The sequence below is a fragment of the Vulpes vulpes genome, chromosome X (assembly GCF_048418805.1).
Source record: "Vulpes vulpes isolate BD-2025 chromosome X, VulVul3, whole genome shotgun sequence".
NCBI classification, from domain to species: domain Eukaryota; kingdom Metazoa; phylum Chordata; class Mammalia; order Carnivora; family Canidae; genus Vulpes; species Vulpes vulpes.
Genome location: NC_132796.1, coordinates 33230342 through 33246061, shown reverse-complemented (window position 1 = coordinate 33246061; position 15720 = coordinate 33230342). Strand labels below are relative to the sequence as shown.

The 15720-nt window shown below is 41.9% G+C and overlaps 1 protein-coding gene and 1 pseudogene across 2 annotated transcripts in view; both read left to right on the top strand.

Moving 5' to 3' along the window:
• RPGR (retinitis pigmentosa GTPase regulator) overlaps window positions 1-15720 on the top strand; it is a 295685-nt gene that overhangs the window by 54373 nt on the left and 225592 nt on the right. The gene's annotated exons all lie outside the window — the stretch shown is intronic.
• On the top strand, window positions 12117-13672 carry LOC112929972 (ferritin light chain pseudogene; annotated as a pseudogene).

Below are 15720 nucleotides of genomic sequence, written 5' to 3'. Positions count from 1 at the left end.
GCCTCTTTGTGTGTCTCTCATGAATAAATAAATAAAAACTTTAAAAAAAAAGAATTAGGCTGCATGCTGCAAGAGCAAAGGGTTTGCTTAGGAAAACCTGCCTAATGAGATAACATATCTTCCCACAGAAAATCTTTTAAAAAGCATTTATACTGTGCTGCATTTTTATCCTTTCTGAAACTTATCAAACACACAGTGCTGCACACTTAAATAGAGCAGTAATTTTATCTATTCTTGAAGACCAAATGGAAGCTATGTGGTTCATCCAGTGGTAGTGTAGGAAGTCTGATGTAGGGAAGCATGTTAAGATTTTATGGACCATTAAAAGTACAGATATTTTAATGATTACTCAGATCAAAATGTCATTTATAATCATAACAAATAAGTGGTTTGGGGTTTGTTACTCCCAAAGGGGCTATCATTGAGGCTGACCCTTGCCCAAGGGCATGTTTATAAATATATCAGCTTTACAGAATGGGTAAAGCACCTAGTTGTTTATATTCCCTTAATGACTGACTCTTTCTTTGCTTCTTATAGTTAAATGAGCTTGTTGTTTGCTGATAAATCCTCCTAAGACTCATGAAGTCAAAGTAAAGAACCAGTGTTGTGTGTCAACCCATGATCATCTGTTTCATTTCCTTGAGGGAAGAGAAGCCCTGAGCTGAGGTGATGAATAGTAGGCAAAAAAATTGATTAATAGGCATCAGGGAAGATCATTTTTCTGGCTTCACTTATATGCTTGTTTAAGCAGGCAGGCTAGATCAGACATATCTCAGAGGAAAAAGTTAAAAAAAGTTTGGGGATGAGGTGGGGAATTGACCAGGGAGCTGTAATCCTGGGAGGCCATTTTGTCTCCTGGGTTTAATAGTTTCTGGAAGAATCCAGAGACCATGACAATGAGTATGGGTGAATTGAATACTAGGTCTTGTATTATAGACTGGGATTTCTGGGAAGCTGAATTTGAGGGCGTAGGAGGCAGGATGCCTATTAGGGCATGCCTTTGGGATCAACACCTGGGAAAAAGAGAAGGAAGCAGGAGTGGGAACAGGGAATAGCTGAGCTGTGATGTAGGCCCAACAACAGCCTCAACTGACCCACAAGTAGCTCTGGACCTGGATTGGCCCTTCAGTTGTCTTCAGTTGGGCCAGAATGGTAGGGATTTCTATTCCTGCACTGATTTGTTATTGGATAAGGACAACCTCAGAAGGTCATTCAAGGAAACTGCCTTTGGTCAAGTGGCTCTCTGTAGCTGAAGCAACCCATGAAGGGGCTGAGAGCTGACAGTTGTCTGTCCACCCCAGGGGCTCCTAGCAGCTGTAACAATAAGGACTTCACTAAAGGGGCATCTGGGCAGGGCATGAACCTGAGCACAACACCTGGTCAAATTTGGGCCATGTTTTATCTGAATGATCATACTAGGTAGTGGGAACCCAAAAGAACTGTAAGGCTAGTTGTAAAAGGCAAGTTATGCCACCTGAATTTTGTTGCTTCTGCCTCTAAGAATCATTTTATTCTGAGATCTGACAAGGAAAGGCATAAGCAAGGTGTTCTGGACCTGACCCTACATCTGTCTACAAGCGTAAGGCAAGCTAGGTTGGAGTCAATGGTGGGGTGGGGGAGGGGTGTGTGACACAGGCCGGGGCTGTCTATGGAGCATGGCAGGTGGATATATATCATCCAAGGCCTTCATCAAGGGCCATGCAGTCAATATAGGGCATCCAAAATGAAACAAAAGTCAGGTGGTGGTAATACTTGGAAGTTCATGCAGGCTGTTGGGATACAGGGGGAAAATGACAACTACCCTTTATCAAGTACTTATGTGATCAGGAACCCTGCTGTGCACTTTACATACATCATCTTCTTGCTTACAACTCCATGTGGCAGGCATTATTGTCTCCATTTTTATGGACAAACCAATTCAGAGAGGAACTTACTCAAAATTATACACTTGGTGTGTGGCAGAGATTATGGAGACCGACTTTCTGGGTTCAAATTCTGGCTCTTAGTAGATATGTGACCTGAGGCAAATACTTAATCTCTCTATTGTTTAGGATCTTCATCTTTTTTTTTTAAGATTTTGTTTATTCATGAGAGACAGAGAGAGAAGCAGAGACACAGGCAGAGGGAGAAGCAGGCTCCATGCAGGGAGCCTGACATGGGACTCAATCTTGGGTCTCCAGGATCAGTCCCTGGGCTGAAGGCAGCGTTAAACCGCTGAGCCACCTGGACTGCCCAGGATCTTCATCTTTAAAAAAGGGAATAATAAGGGGCACCTGGGTGGCTTACCTGAGTGACTCTTGATTTCAGCTCAGGGTCATGAGATCAATCCCTGTGTCAGGCTCCATGCTCATCAGGAAGTCTGCTTGAGATTCTCTCTCTCCATCTCCCTCTGCCCCTCCCTTCTCTCTCTCTCTCTCAAATAAATAAATAAATAAACAAATAAATCTTTTTCTAAAGAAAAGGAACAATAATAATACCTACTTCTTATAGTTGTTATGAGCATTAAGTGCATTCATATTAAAGTGCCAAGAGTGAGGCACCTGTGTGGCTCAGTCAGTTCAGTGTCTGCCTTCAGCTCAGGTCATGATCCTGGGATCAAGCCCCAAGGCAGGCTCCCTACTCAGTGGGGAGTCTGCTTCTCCCTCTCCCTCTGCCCCGGTCCCCACCATGTGCATGCGTTCTCTCTCAAATAAATAAATAAAAATCTTAAGTGCCAAGAGCAATGTAATCATGTGTGAACTAAATTAATAAGTCAACCTAACACCAAAGCCTGTGTTCTTGACTATTCTTCCCTGGGCAGGACTCTGATTCTCAGGATGTGGAAGGAGAGAGCAAGGTAGTCTAAATACTAGGAACTAGCTAAGATATTAGGAGATTAATCATTCATTCATTGATTCACAAATATTTACCCTTTCTATATGTGCTAGGTATTTTTTTCTAGGTAGTGGAGATAAACAAATGAACAAAGCAGGCTAAAGTCCCAGACATCATTAAACACATTCTAGTGGGGAGATAGGCAATATGCAAAACGATAAATAAATATCTACATTATGTCAAGTAGTGGTAAGAGTTATGAAGAAAACAAAAGCATGACAAGGACACAGGGAGCTATGGAAGTAGGGCTGCAGGGAAAGGGGGAGTGTGCACTACTTTAGGAAAGATGATCAGAAGCCTTTCTGATGAAGTGACATTTGAGCAGAGACCTGAATGAAGTGAAAGGAGTCAGGCAATTATCTGGAAGATAGTGGCACCTGGGTCGCTCACTCGGTTAAGTGTCTGATTCTTGATTTTGGCTCAGGTCATGATCTCAGGGTCCTGGGATTGAGTCCCATGTTGTGTCGGGCTTACCACTCTGTGGGGAGTTTGCTTGTCTCCCTCTCTGCCCCTCCCCCCACTTGTGGGCACACTCTCTTTCTTTAAAATAAATAAATCTTTAAAAAATATGATCTGGAAGATAAGCTCAGGCAGAGAAAATAGCGGGGAAAGTGGGCTCCTCAGAGTTGTCCAGAATTGGGATATGTGGGCTACCCTCAGAAGGAGATGAGTCTTAGGTGAGGCAGTTATTTTTTTCAACAGAAGCAATCTCCAAAGTGGGCTGACAGCTGAGGGCCGCCCCCCAGCAGGACTCCAGGCGGCTGGGGAAATAAGTGTTTCATTCCTGAAGGGCCATCTGAGTGGTACATCCCAGCTTCTGCCCCATTGTGTGTGCCTCATTTGCTTGGTCTATTTGGCTTACACCTAGAGAAACAGATCCTTGCCACCAAAGAATATATGCTAAACATTTTGAAAATTTCATTAAAGTTCTTGTGCAAAAGTACAAAGGTTGAAGTGGGACTTTGGATGTAAGTAGGTAGAAAGACAGTGTAAATATTGGAACACCGATTCCTGCATAACACAGGGGGAAGGAGCAAAAGTCTAAATCTGAAAGTTCTTTAAGTTCTTTAGAAAGGAGTACTTGGCAGATGGATGATTTTAAAATGCGATGCCATGGATTCTTTTGCAACTTGATAACACATCAGCACTGCCCACATGCTCTAGAAACCATGTGAATGAAGAAGGCTGTCATTAGAGCTGGAAATTGCTTTGTGATTTTGGCAGTGGTTTGTTCTTAGTCCAGGTTCAGATTTCCCCCTTTCTGATTTCTAACCAGTAATTGCCATTACAGTGTGTTTGGGAGATGGTTGCTGGAGATTGTGGGGGAAAAGACAGAATTCTCTGCCTTTTAAGGCATCTTAATCACGATTTTGGCAGCCTAGGAGCCTTCAACTTAGTAAACTGAGCAGCCATTTCCATAGCAGAGAAATAAGCTACTGTTTGACCCAGAGAGGGAGCTTTCAGCTGTTGTTTGTTGACCTGAGCCAAGGGAAACAAGATGACAGATTGGACAACCAGCACACCATGCAATTTATGCCCTTCACGGACTGTCAAACATTAATTTAATTTAATTTTAATCATTACCATCTGGTGCTTATATAGAGTCAGGCCCAGATAGATATTTCGTTATCTCGAACTGGTGAACAGTGCTGTGTTTTGGCCTGCAGCCATGTGCATACACCCTGAGGAGGGGGCATTGGGACCCTGGGCGGGGAGACTTGTACTGATGCCAAACATGCAGCCATCACCAGTTCCAGAAGCTGTAGATGGGACCTGTTGTTGGTGCTGGTCCCACCACCCGTCAGTGGCCCCTTCTCCTGTCCCACTCATGGAGGTATAGATGCCGAGTTATATCTTCATATTCCTGGAACACTGACAGAGGGGACTGGCCAGGGATGGTGTCTGAGTGAATTGGGGCATTTGACTCTGTGGCTCAAACCTTTTGAGCAACTGAAGTGACCAGTAGCCACATTTAATTTCATCAGGTGACTATTAAGCATTGACAATGGGGATAAGGACTGGGATCAAATGACCTTTGAGGCTTCATTGTCCCTGAGAATCTGTGATTCTTTGTGTCAATCATACTGCCAGGCCAGCAGGGAATAAGGAAGAAATAGAAGGCAATGTCTCTGCCCTGTGGGCCAACTTAGTCCCAGGAGGGATTTTGTTTTCTTCCCAGCCCCCAGGCTGAACTTTGGGTTCCTGGTGGCTAGTAGGGGGTAGAATGATTACCAGTGAAGTCTCAGGGATTGGTGGAAGGGACATGGAGAGAGAAACCCTTCATTTTACTGAATTTTAACTTGTCACTTATACAGTACCTTGGTGCCCACCAGACTGGAGGATGCTACTCATCAAGCCAGCTCTGGCTTCAGGAGACAACACCCTGTCCTGTTGATTGCTTTGTGGACCAAGATCATATGACCTACTTGTGACAAGGGAGCAAGTTTTCCTTTTCTTTGAAGGTAGAAATAGGTCTTGTTTTTTTGGGGGGGGGGATTTTTCTGCAGTAATTTTAAGTATACGCTCAGTGCTGCCCCAAAATCAGATAATATAGAAAACTAAAAAGTAAATTGGTTACACAAAATACAGACCACTATTAACATTTTGGTATGTGTCTTTACACACACACATACACATATATCTACAAAAACGAGATGTTTTAGGTAATGAAAAGCAAAATCTCTTGCTGGGTAACTCTGTTCTCCAGCCAGATGTCAGCGTGACCAGAAGGAACAGTGAGGGGCTTCAACTAGGGAAAAGGAGAGTAGCACTGCAAAAGTTGCCACATCGGATTTCAAGGCTGGATGTTCTTTCCAGCTCAAGCTGGGTCTATCCAACCCACCTCTTGGCAACCACTAAGGGCAGATTTGCAAGCCCTTCTGAAATATGACACCACCTCTATTTGGAATGTGAATCTTGTTTCTTTCTATGAAACATTACAATTTTAGTTTTAAAGTAACAGAAAATACTTTTTATCTGGGAGGGCTAAAGAGCAAGCACAGTTTGGAGGAAACATTTGCAAGAGTTAACATGGAGCAAGATAAGGAAAGAGAAACTCATTTCCTGCCTTGCTTTCCTAACTAGACAGATTCTGTTTTTTATGTTAAAAGAGAACATTATTCCATAAACAACCCATTTTGATCCACATGCATACAAATTAAAAGGATGTGATTTTCAAGTATATTTCATCCCATGTGGTTGAAGTTGTCTCCTTGGGGGGGACTCCACTTCCTTTTGGAAAGTGACCAGAGTAGAGACCCACAGAGCCAGGGTGAATGAGGAGTGGTGGAAGAAGCGAGGCCCATGGTGGAGAAGGGAAGTCTTAGGTTAGTGGAGAGGTGGGATGAATTTATTTTATATTCTTTTGGAAGTTAGAGCCAGAATGAAAGGATCAGACTTATTGTGAGATAGATAGCTGACACAAGAGATTTGAGAAGATGAGAAAGGAAAAGGAGTGAAGGCAGCTGATATTTATTTAGCAGCTACTATGTGTCAGAGGTGGTATTAAATTCCATGTATTCTCTTATTGAATCTTCACAGTAATCTTAAGAGGTAGAGAATATTACTGGTATTTTACAGCTCAATGGAGTAAGATTCAGAGAGGTTAAATAACTTGCCCAAAGTCACACAGCTACTAAGTTAAAAGAGGTTCAAAACTCAGGTCTGCTTGGCTCCTAAGTGACTCTCTTGAAGATAGAATAGGTAGCCCTTATGAGCTAACGTGTTTCTGGTAACCTGGGTGTGTTCAAGCAAAGACTAGATGATTAGTTGTTGTTAGAGATGTTCTTAAGGATATTCATGCATTGGTACAGAGCTGGAACACATAGTTTCTAAGAGTCCCTCCAACTGCATGTTTTAACAAGGTCTCTCTAAAACATATCACCCTTGCTTGTCATCTGTGACACCTACTGTGGTCATGATTAGAATGTTTTTGGTGAAAGCATCATCTTCAGAAAAAGCAACTAAGATATATTTCCATGAATGTTTTCATGGAGGACCACCTACAGGCTACATTGTTGGTACCCTGTCCCTACTTGCTCAGCACTCATCATTCCCCTATGTGTCCATGGGCTCTTGCCACAAGTACCCAAAACTCTCTATCTGAGGGGGCAGTCTTTTGATTCTTAAAGAGTAGTCTGGAAGTACCAGAAAGTTAATATCCTTAGGAGCAATCCTCAGGTAATGACAGATGGTAATTGAAGGTAAATATTCCAACTTCCTTGTCCTTGTTCAGGATAACCCCAAGGTGTGCTTCATATAGTCCCTCAGAGTTCCCCAGTAGCATTGACTCCTAGTTGTTCATAGTGCTAACTAGCTCTTTAACACACCCCTTACTGGTTTTCTTCCTTTTCCTTGTCTCATTTACTTTCAATGCTTACTGCTGCTTTCATGGATCACCTCTTAAATAAACTAGTTGTACTAAAGTCCTTGTCTCAGGTCTGCTTTTAGGGGAACCCAAACTAAGACACCAACATTATCTACCCATTAGCCAGGAGTTTCTCAGCCTCGGCACTATTGACACTTTGGGCTGCATGGTTATTTCTTGTGGGGGGTTGTCCTGGGCATTGTAAAACATTTAATAGCATTGCAGGCCTGTCTGTACCCACTAGACATAGTGGGTCTAGTCTCCTCCTAGAGACTATAGTCTCCTAGTCTATATCTATATAGTCTAGACTATATCTCCTATAGTCGCCATAGTCTCCTCCTCCTAGTTATGACAACCAAAACTGTCTATAGACATCAAATGCTTTCTGGGGAACGAAATTAGTCCTAGTTGAGAACCACTACTTGTTTGAGGTGCCCATGGGAAGCACAGGAAGGGTAAGTTTTGTGAGGTGGATCTGTTGGGCTAGGCTGTGATAAGCTTCTCAGTGTGCTTCAGAGTTTAGTGGGGGTTACAGGTGGAATGAGGTGGCGGCTGTGTATGTGTGTGGGTGTGTGTTGTGGTGGAGAAAAAATGATAGACTTTCAGTTTTAGAACTGTGCCTGGTGTCAAGCTGTCCCTTGTCTACAGTAGGTGAACAGCTCACAACTAAATTGTACCCCTTACAGTCCCTTTTTTAAAAATGACAAACATTCAGAAACCATTTTGCTGTTTGTATAACATCAGTTTTCAGGTGAATTCAGTTTGGATGACAGGTTCTTAAGCAGCCATTTCACAGCCTGTCAGTTTCTAGGTTCTTAGGAATGTTTTCACTTTTAAGTACTTCTGTGCAGCTATTAGACAAATCAATATATGGTTCCAATATAGGGAGTGCTGTCAGTTACAGCAGAGGGTCAGATAAAAGATTCAAATGCTTTCTTAGCTGGAGCTTTGGGTCTGCTTTGGTCTTGAATATGTGGCCCCTGAAGGGGAAATGAGACCCTGAAAAGAGTTACATATCTTCAGTGATGGCAAAAGAGATTTCAGAGATAGGCTCCAAAACTCCTGTATTCCCTGTAAATAGAAGTAGCAAAGAGATGTACATATAGATTAATACCTATGATGTCTTCATTTCATCAATTGGATTCATGGTAAAAATGTACTAACTGGAGTTTCTTGTTTCCACTGTACCCTCCAAGGTCAAGTAGGGAAGCAAGCTGGTGGTGGACTGATATGCAGGCCTTGCCCATATCATAGGGATCACTGGATCCCTTTTACCAGTTTGGTGTGCTCAGCACCCAGTTCCAATGCACTTTTTTGCTAATGACTAGCACCTGTGACCTTTGGCTTTCCCTTGGGCTACTGGAGTTGCCTATACAAAGACCATGGGAATTTATATTTTCCTGGGAACACCCATAGCCAATGGACAGGACTATGAACATCCAGTTCCCTTGCCTCATGTTGAAATAAGCACTAGTTGTAATTTGTACTCCAAAACTAAGCCTTGAGATTATGAGGAGGCTCAGACTTTTCCTGAAATTGCAACCTTGCTTCTTGGCCTCCTTTCTTTTTCTGTGCTGTTTTCCCCACTCTCTTTTGGTCTCCCCTGGAAGCACTTTCCCAATAAATAACTTGAACAGGAATCTTCATTTCAAGGTCTGCTTCTGGGGAATCTGACCCAAGACATAAGCATTCCAAAGTCTACATCTGAGTGGGAGAGGACATGAATTTATTATTCACATGGAATGTTCCATAATCTTACCCTCTTCTATAAAGTAGGTGTTCATTAGATGTTTCTTGCTGTAGTGGATGATAATCTTGGGCTGGAGAAATGAGAAAATAAATAGACCTCTGTCACTGAGTCACTGTTTCCCTTGCCTCCACAGCTGAGAAGGCCACAAAGGCAAGGGAAGGGAATCTCACTTAGGCAAAGGAAGTAAGAGAAGCTAGTTTTGCTCATGTTTTAAATGAATTAGATCTTTGACATCCAAGGCTATGCATTGGTGCTTTCATACTTTTAAAAGGACATTGCCACTGAGCATAGTGATTCCGCCAAACAGGTCTATGGTGAGGAAACTGGGATCAAAAACCTACTGGGATATGAATCTGATATTACTAGGGTTTGAGAGGATCCCCACAATTTTACTGCAAAATTCATTGATGATATAGCCCTCAAAAAATTGAGTGCTTTCTACTTGTTTGGCAGTGTTTTCTCATGCATTATATCATTTAATCCTCGTGGTATACTTGTGAGATATTAACAGTCCCATTTTACTGGCAAGAAAGCTTGAAGCTCAAAGAGCTACCTAAGGTCACACTCAGAGTAAGTGGCAACGCTGGGATTTGAGCCTATATTGGTCTGATTCTGACCGTTATGTGCTTAACCACCTATCAGAGTACAGTTCCAACATCGACTCTTTTCTCTCTAATGAGGGAAGGATTTGTTAACGTTTTCACAAGGCAGAAAACTATCTCATCTGAGGTTTATATAGGCATTTTTCTTTTCCAAGAAGAATAAATAAATGTATAGGAAATAGAAATATATTAAATGAGCCTGATATACTATAATACAGATAATATGCTATATGGTGAAGCCTTCTCTAAGCTTAGCATTTTCTTATCACAAGGTTAGTATGCTGATTAATGGTTTATGCGCAAGGTAGAAAATGAACATTTTCTTTGCAATCATTTGGAGACTATTCCATCTTGTATAATTTGTTTCCTATTTGAGTACGTGTGAGGATTGTTCTTGGGTTTGAATTTTTGTTTTTCTTCCTCCTCTTCACCCCCGGTCTCTTTTTTGCCCTAGAACCAAGGCCAGAAAAGCTGCAGAACTACTCCTATCTTACCCAGTTCCCTCCAGGATTAAAAAATATGCCATTCTTGAATTGTAACAGTTTCACAAACCTCAAATGCAATATGAGAACACTTTTGGACAACAAACTTCTATGAATAAAATTTACAATATATCCTGTATTCAGATACAGGATACGTGTTTGTATTTTAGCTTAAGCAGTGAGCGGAGATGGCAGAGTTCTTTTTGGAATTTTAAGATGTTGGTCTCCAGCAACCAACAAATAGAAAATATTTGAAAGTAGCGCAAAAAAATGAATTTGAATTTTCATTTAGAAGTAGGTCCAAGGGACGCCTAGGTGGCTTAGTTGGTTAAGCATCTGCCTTCGGCTCGGGTCACGGTCCCAGGATCCTAGGATCAAACCCCGCATTGGGTTCCTTGCTCAGCAGGGAGCCTGCTTCTCCCTCTCCCTCTGCCTGCTGCTCCCCCTGCTTGTGTGTGCCCGCTCTCTCTCTCTCTCTCTCTCTCTCTCTGCCAAATAGATAATTTTTTTAAAAAAAGTAGGTCCAAGTTTTAGAGCAAAACTTTTGTGTGTTCAAATATTGTTTACCCTGAATAAGATATGCCTTCCTGTTTGATAGAAGACACATGAAAGCGTTCTAATTGTGAAACAGCCCCAGGCAAGTGGTATTTGGGAAAATAAGATGCTAAGCATGAAATCACAAACCTGGAAGAGACCCTATGAGAACATCTCGTTCTGCCCTCATCTTCCAACTGAGAATATAGTTAACGCATCCTGTGTGGGTTATTTTCTGGTTTGGTAGGATTCATAGGTCTACATTTTCATCCGTGCCACCCTTTCACATGACATGTTTCATGGTGAAGTATCTGGGTAATCACAGGAAGCTTCCAGTACCCAACAAAACACCTGACACATAAATAGTATTCAGGAGAACTTCTATTTAGAAGGAATATATGTGGGTGTCTGGGTGGCTCCGTGGTTGAGCATCTGCCTTCAGCTCAGGGCGTGATCCTGGAGACCTGAGATTGAGTCCCACATGGGACTCCCCACAGGGAACCTGCTTCTCCCTCTGCCTGTGTCTCTGCCCGCCCCCCGTGTCTCTCATGAGTAAGTACATAAAATCTTTTAAAAAGGAATAAATGCATCAACACATGAAAGAAATGAAGGCTGAATAGTAGAAAATTTATGAGGGGTTCTTCGTGGTATGATTAATTAATAAAATGGAAATGAATTGTGCCCAAATTTAATGTGTGGATTTTGACCTCCTTAATAAGTAAGAAGACTGTGTAATGTATATTCCTAACAAGGACCCTTTTGAGTGTGAAAGGGGACACTATTTTATTTATTTATTCAGGGGCACTATTAATAATTACATCAGGACAACAAGATTGCCCTGGGCAAACTGGAAATAACAGTCACCCTCTCAACGAGGGATTAGGAGCTGGAAACAACATATTCCTTTAGACACTAAAATAAGAAAACCAAGGGAGTTTTAAATCACAAATGAAGAAGTGAAAATTGGAGGTGTTTTGCTATCAATATTTAATGTTCTTACTTTGGACATTCTTACCTCATTTTGGAATTATGGTAAGAAATGGGACAAAATGGGAAATAAAGACTCATTTCTAATAATTAGGAAAAGAAGAATTAAATTCTTATCAAAAGCTACACTCAGAGTACATCCGGCAGCCCTTTAGAAGTGTCTGTTGGGGGCAGCCTGGGTGGCTCAGTGGTTTAGCGCCTGCCTTCAGCCCAGGGTGTGATCCTGGAGTCCCCGGATGGAGTCCCTCGTCAGGCTTCCTGCATGGAGCCTGCTTCTTCCTCTGCCTGTTTCTCTCTCTCTCTCTCTCTCTCTCTCTCTCTGTGTGTGTGTGTATGTGTGTGTGTCTCTAATAAATAAAGTTTTTTAAAAAATCTAAAAAAAAAAGTGTCTATTGTATTGAACAGACTGGGTACTCCCACCCCTTCCCCATCTCCTCCTATCTCTGCCAAGCTCTCACCATCCTCCAGCCCCTCCCCTTCCAATCACATTTTCTGGTGGAATCAGCTATCCTCAACTTCGACTTCCGGGGCCTGTGGACACCATACTTTGTGCTTAGCTCCTCATTGCAAACCAACCATGAGAACCCAGATCAACCAGAATTATTCCGCCAAAGTGGAGGCTGCACTCCAATACGTGGTAAACCTGCATCTGCAGGCCTCCTACACCTACCGCTCTCTGTGCTTTCATTTTGAAGGTAACAATGTAGCTCTGAAGGGCATGGGCATCTTCTTCCAAGAGTTGGCTGAGAGGAAGCGTGAGGGTGCCCAGCGTCTCTTGAAGATGCGAAACCAGTGGAGCGGCGACCCCCTCCTCTCGGAGGGGCAGCTGTCTGAAGATCCGTGGCGTGGCAGTGTGGATGCTATGGAAGCCGCGATGGCCTTGGAGAAGAACCTGAACCAGGCCCTTCTGGATCTGCATGCCCTGGGTTCTGCCAACACAGATCGTCGTCTCTGTGACTTTCTGGAGAAGCATTTCCTGGATGAGGAGATGAAACTCATCGAGAAAATGGGTGACCACCTGACCAACCTCCGCAGGCTGTCTGGCCCCCAGGCCGGGCTGAGCGAGTATCTCTTCGAAAGGCTCACCCTGAAGCACAACTAGGAGAATCCGGTGCCCAGCAGCCTCTGAGGAAGCCGTCTGTATTCCCCTGGTGTCCACATTTTGGCTTGCGCCTCTCTCCCCAGCTACGAGGCAACATTTTAACTACACCGAAACCTTTGTCCAAGCTGTGAGTTCAAATGGAGACATAAAAGGTTCTTTTTGCAGAGGGGGAAAAAAAGCTAGGCTGCTGGGGGATAATACACAAACTAGGGTGAAGGATTTGTAGTATGTTTAATTCTCTAGATTTTCTAAAGAAATTATTGCTAACTGTTGTGAATTGCCTGTGTACCTTGAGGATTTGATACACTATATTTTCTCTCTCAAGAAAAGTGAGCTTACCTTTTCATTTATGCATATAATCCTAGAGGTTTTAGAATTTCTGTGAAGCCATTCTTGGTACTGGATTAATCTCTTATTTTAAAATGTATCTTTGCTGTTGCAGAGCAGAGGAGAGCGGAATACCTTGACCATATCATGTTATGCCCACCCCTAACCCTCAAACCCATGATTTTTAAGTTGCTGTAATGCCATTTGCTGTATTGAATATAATCAGAAAAAAGCCCTGCAAAATTCATTTTTGTATCTCTAGTTAGGTTGCTACTGAGCACACTGATTATTGCGTCATACACTGACCTCTTTCTGAAGCCTCTCGAGAAATTTCTTTCTGGTCTTAGTATTAGGAATAAGAGTTCTTCTCTTGGGTAATTGGTTTGTTTTTGTTTTATGGACACTGTAAATGATGTAACTAAGTTTCCTTTTCTGACTTTCTGTGAGAAAGCATAGAGCCAAATTTGTGGTCCACTCAGAGTAAATGAGTAGGATTGTATAAGCATTTTTACTCAAGCTTAATTTCTGATTCTTGTGTTAGTTATTTCTTGGTGTATGTTATGGATCCTTTTAAGCCACTTTAAATGCTTTTTAGAACAAGGGTATGTATAAATAGATAAATAAACTTTAAATATGTTGATTTAAAAATGGCTCTGCAGTTTATTTCAGAGAAAAGAGAAGATGACTTTAAGGAAGCACTTAGAGAGCCAGAGTGATTAGTATGGAGGTGGGTCAAATGGAGGTTAAATTCCAAAAGCCAAAAGAAAGAGAAGCAGTAAAATGTAGCATTCTTTTAGAAACATACTTCATTTTTCTGGTGAGTTCTTTTCTACTAAATCCATACATTTGTGTCTTACAGATAGCTATCTAATAATTGTGTATTATTTTCCTTGCACTTTGAAGAACTGGAGTTATAACTTGTTCTCAAACCACAGAAGTGAAGAAAATCAATTCTTTTCCTACAGCACCTCTCCTTCCTGGAGCAGGAAGACCAAAGGCATACTATCATTTCTTTTATCTTACATGGGTCAGAGGCATAGGAAGAATATTTTACAGAGATTGGGACAATTGTTTTGCTCAGTTAAGGAGAAAACCTTATCTTCCTGTTTTCATGCAAAGTCTTTTTTTAAATGATTTTTTATTTATTCATTTGAGAGAAAGAACAGGGGTGGGGGGGGAGGGTCAGAGGGAAAGGGAAAAGCAGACTCCCCACTGAGCAGAGATCCTGTGGGGCTCCATCCCAGGCAGTTAACAATTTTCAGGTTTGAATTAAAAGTTGAATCTCTGTACTTAAAATATGAGCTTAAAATCATTTTCAAATTAGCAATCAAATACAAACACATAAATCAGAATGAGAAAAGATCACCTAATATTGTGAGATCAATTGAAAGACTGTAATTTAAGGTATATTATTTAGGAATATGCAAACATTTAATTACAAATAATATTGTATTTGTAATTTCTTATTAGTGTCTTTTAATATCAGGAATGGGGCCATAGGAGAAAGTTTTATGAAGTCTCCCAAATAGGCTACAGTGTTCTTTGGTCATCACACAATTCTTGGAAAACAGCAACTTGCAGGGCAGACAATAAATGATTCAAACACATATGGACAGCATATTAGTTTGGCTTTCAAAAAAAACAAGGTTCGTGGCAAGTTTATTTGTGGAAAAATGGGAGCTTAAGACATTAAAACTCTAAAGATTAATTTGGAAAATGTCCCACAGTGATTTCCTTTATGGCTAACCACTGTGTGTATGTGTGTGTGTGTGTGTGTGTGTGTGTGTGTGTGTGTGTATAGTTGCACAGAGTTATAATACATGATTCCTATAGGCTATGACTAAATTCTTTATACCAGGGGCACCTGGGTGGCTCAGTTGGTTAGGATCTGCCTTTGGCTCAGGTCATGAGCCCAAGGTCCTGGGATGGAGCCCCACATCAGGCTCCCTGCTCAGCAGGGTGTCTGCTTCTCCCTCTCTCTCTGCCCTCCCTCTCTCTCTGCTCTCCTGCCACCCCCTGCTCATTCTCTCTCTCAAATAAATAAAATATGTTTTAAAAAGGTAGTATGAGTGAGGCCTAGGAGATAAAGGTCTCTTGCAAATGACTGCAAAAACTCCCTGCCAGAGCCAAAGGTTCTGTTTGTTGTCCCGATCCTCAAAGTTTTCATGTAGCTGTCATTCCCTGGAAGGCCCTTAATACCCTCTTCACCAAATCAAACTCAGTCTACCTTTCAGCCTTGTTTAAATCTGCCTTGTTTTGCGAAATCTTCCCTGATGAGCCTAATCCACTCATGTGGCAAGGATTCATCTTTTCTTAGTTGTCTTGTGATACCCCTAGATGGTAGGGAAGTTGGAATATGAAATACAGATAGCATGGTGGTTGAGCCATTCTCTGGGCCAGAATGCCTGTGTTCCGATCCTGCCTCTACTCTGATTCATCATGATCTAGTCTCTTCCCCTTTCTTGGTCCCAGCTTCCTCATCTGACAAACTGGACAGGATTATAATACAGACAGTACTATCCAACTCACAGATTTTAAGGAGGATTAAATAAGATGAACCATGTAAAATCTTGACATCATGGCTCAGCACATAGTAAATGCACAATAATTATTAGCGATCTTTATCAACTGACTTTGTATCCCAGCAGAGCTTCGTAAAGAGCTATGATAGTAACATCTCAAAATAAGTTTGCTTT